The following is a 4112-nucleotide window of genomic DNA, read 5'->3' as shown; positions in this document are numbered from 1 at the left end:
TTCTATTTTCTTGCTGGATTTTGACTTGTTCCTTTCTTACAACTCTGTCATCTTCTAAGTCACACTCATTATCAACTAGAATCTTTGGAACATCATCAGTGTCTTTAACTTGCAGAATTGTTCTCTCACATCATATGTATCATTAAATGTGGACTGTGCTTTGTCGGAATAAAGCAAAGCCTTGTCCATGTTTCATGTACAGATCCCTCACCAGTATAAATGGTCTGTTTCTATAGTGTGAAATCCAAGATTTCACACATATACTGTCGTGCATCTGCTTTAACTTACTTTCTATAAGAATCTTATATTGTAGGACTGTATTTTCAACAAAGATTCCTTGAATAAAGTGTATAATGAGAGTAAAAAAAAAATAGATAGCTACTGGGAAACTCCTGTATAATACAGAGAACTCAACCTGGTGCTCTGTGATGACCTAGTGGGGTGAGATGGGGATGGAGTAGGAGAGAGATTCAAGAAGGAGGAGATATATGTATACTTAAGGCTGAGTCACATATGGCAGAAACCAACACAACATTGTAAAGGAACTACCCTCCAATTAAAAATAAAAGTTTTAAAGAAACTCTTGTTTCACAAAACTTATTGCAACCATAGTCTTACACTAGAATGTTTGTGGATTTTCTTCATGATAATCACAAAATTATGAGAACGAGATACCCGAAGAAATAAAAATAAAAATATTATGGCAGGATCATAAACCCTGAATGCTTTTTGCCCTGAATTAAATGAGGACTCTTCCCTGAATCCTAATTTGGAAAATTAGAAAATTCTAACAATCACTGAATGTGGTTTTGTTTTTCTTAGTTATCCTGTCTTCCCTCTGTACCTTGAGCTGATCACAGCACTCTGGATGATTAGGTTGGACTCCACATCAAGGAAATTTTTAAAAAATAAATATGCCCCACCTCTTAGAATAATGGAAATAAAAACAAAAATAAACAAGTGGGACCTAACTAGCTTAAAAGATTTTGCACAGAAAAGGAAACTATAAACAAGGTGAAAAGACAATCCTCAGAATGGGAGAAAATAATAGCAAATGAAACAATGGACAAAGGATTAATTTCCAAAATATACAAGCAGATGATACAACTCAATCCCAGAAAAAAAAGAAAAACCCAATCAAATAGTGGGAAAAAAAACAAAATCAAAACTACAATGAGATATCACCTCACACCAGTCAGAATGACCATCATCAAAAAGTCTACAAACAATAAATGCTGGACTGGGTGCAGAGAAAAGGGAACCTTCTTGCACTGTTGGTGGGAATGTAAATTGATACAGCCACGATGGAAGACAGTATGGAGATCTTTTTAAAAACTAGGAATAAAACCAGCATACAACCTAGCAATACCACTTCTAGGCATATACAGTAAGGAAACCAAAACTGAAAAAGACACATGTACCCCAATGTTCCTTGCAGCACTATTTACAATAGCTAGGACATGGAAGCAACATAGATGTCCATTGACAGATGAATGGATAAAAAAATGTTGGTACATATATACAATGGACTACTACTTGGCCATAAAAAGGAACACATTTGAGTCAGTTCTAATGAGGTGGATGAACCCAGAGCCTATTATACAGAGTGAAGTAAGTCAGAAAGAGAAAAACAAATATTGTATATTAACACATATACATGGAATCTAGAAAGACGGTACTGATGAACCTATGTGCATGGCAGCAATGGAGACGCAGACACAGAGAAGAGACTTATGGACAAGGGAACAAGGCAGGAAGGAGAGGGTGAGATAAACGGAGAGAGTAGCTTAGGTGCATACACACTACCATACATAAAACAGATAGCCAGTGGAAATTTGTTTTATTACTCAGGGAACTCAAACTGGGACTCTAGGTAACAATCTACAGGGATGGGAAAAGGTGGGAGGTGGAAGGGAGATCAAGAAAGAAGGGACATATATACACCTATGGCTAATTCATGTTGATATATGGCAAAAATCAAACCAATATTGTTAAAAAATAACTGAATTTTTTAAGAAAGTAAAGAAAAAAGTCAGTGTGCATTCTCTGAATTGTTACTTATTAAAAACAAGTATTTCATCAGTTGATCAGCCCAAACTGCTGTGTGCCCCCCACTGCTGGGGCTCTAATATCCTTTCTCAGTCCCAGTGAAGACTTTCACGTTCACTTTTGGTCTGGGTCTGTTGTCCAGCCTCTGTGTTCTTGGGCTAGTGCTCAGGCTGCCATTCTGTTTTTGTTTACAGACTTACAAATAAATGCTTTGCCCTCTCAACAACTGCAAGTCAGGGATCAGGAAAGCAATCATGCACATGAATTCATTCATTCATACTATTTTTGAGTGTGTACTAGCCATGCATGGTTCCAATACACAAAAAAAGTGGACTCTACTGAGCAGACAGACCATAAGTAAGTAGATATGTCAAGTGATCAGTGCTGTGAGAAGAATGGAATGGTACAAAGGGGCTGGAGAGCAGGTGATGCTGGTTCAGAACAAGTGGTCAAGAAAGGATCTTTGTGACAGACTTTATTTTTTTGTGCTCCAAAATCACTGGGGATGGTGACTGCAGCCATGAAATTAAAAGACACTTGCTCCTTGGAAGAAAAGCTATCACAAACCTAGACAGTGTGCTAAAAAGCAGAGATGTTACTTTGCCATCAAAGGTCTGTATAGTCAAATCTATGGTTTTTCAGGTATGGATGTGAGTTGGACCACAAAGAAGTCTGAGCATTGAAGAACTGATGCTTTTGAACTGTGGTGCCTGAGAAGACTCTTGAGAGCCCCTTGCACGGCAAGATCGAACCAGTCCATCCTAAATGAAATCAACCCTGAATATTCATTGGAAGGACTGATACTGAAGCTGAAATTCCAATATTTTGGCCACTTGATGGGAAGGCCGTCTCACTGGAAAGGACCCTGACGCTGGGAAAGATTGAGGGCTGGAGAAGGGGACGGCAGAGGATGAAATGGTTGGTTGACATCACTGACTCAATGGACATGAGTTAAGCAAACTCCAGAGACAGTGAAGGACAGGGAAGCCTAGTGTGCTGCAGTCCATGAGGTTGCATAGAGTCGTACAAGACTGAGCAACTGAACAAAACAGGCCTATGAGATGCAAGTAGACCAGAGTTGTGGGAAGAGCTGGGGAGACATGGACCTGGGGGAAGCCTTATAAACAGGCTTATGAGAAAAGCTCCTCCATGATTACCTGAACTTTCTCTTGTGTGTTCTTAAAGGTTAAACCATCAACTCCTGGAGATCCTTACCTGGCTACTCCCTGGACAAGCCACGCCTTCTGTGGCCGCTTTTGTGTAAAGCCTTATGGTGACTTCCAGTTGGGCAGACGCTGCCCCTCCTTCCCTGCTGCTGCCCACTAACTGGTGAGCTCTCCCTTTCTTCCTATGTGAGGTTACCTGAAGGGCGACTTCTCATTTTAAACCTGTGAGGGCTCAAATGACTGGCAAACGTGGCTGACTGTCCGGGGTGGACTGCTCAGAGTGACTTGCAGTGACAGCCTGAGGAGACCCTGGAAGTGGACCCGTCACTCCCATGTTTAGTCAGTCATTCACTCACTGTGATTAAGGGAAGGGGCCCTTGATCTTACTTTAGTCTTTGTTGACTGGAATTTTTTCTCTCAACAATCTTTACTATGGTTTTTAATATGATTTTATCTGAATAAATTAAAGGTAGGTGAGAGAGGTGATATGGATCGCATGGGGAGAGGACAGCTGCGTATGACAGACAGATAGAAACAGATCAATTGAAATAAGTCAACCACCAATTCAGCCAGTTTTTCTCAAGGAGGAAAAAAGTATCACAAAATTACAATTACCAGATACAACTTTTAATTCTAATTGGTCAGAAACAATCTTGATTTCTTCTAAGTTGCAATTTTTTTTTTTTTCCTTCTCTAATTTTATTTTATTTTTAAACTTTACATAATTGTATTAGTTTTGCCAAATATCAAAATGAATCCGCCACAGGTATACATGTGTTCCCCCATCCCGAACCCTCCTCCCTCCTCCCTGCCCATACCCATCCCCTTGGGCCGTCCCAGTACACCAGCCCCAAGCATCCAGCGTCATGCATCGAACCTGGACTGGCAACTCGTTTC

The sequence above is a fragment of the Bison bison genome, unplaced genomic scaffold (assembly GCF_000754665.1).
Source record: "Bison bison bison isolate TAMUID 2011002044 unplaced genomic scaffold, Bison_UMD1.0 scf7180017864119, whole genome shotgun sequence".
NCBI classification, from domain to species: domain Eukaryota; kingdom Metazoa; phylum Chordata; class Mammalia; order Artiodactyla; family Bovidae; genus Bison; species Bison bison.
This window is presented reverse-complemented; position numbering follows the sequence as displayed.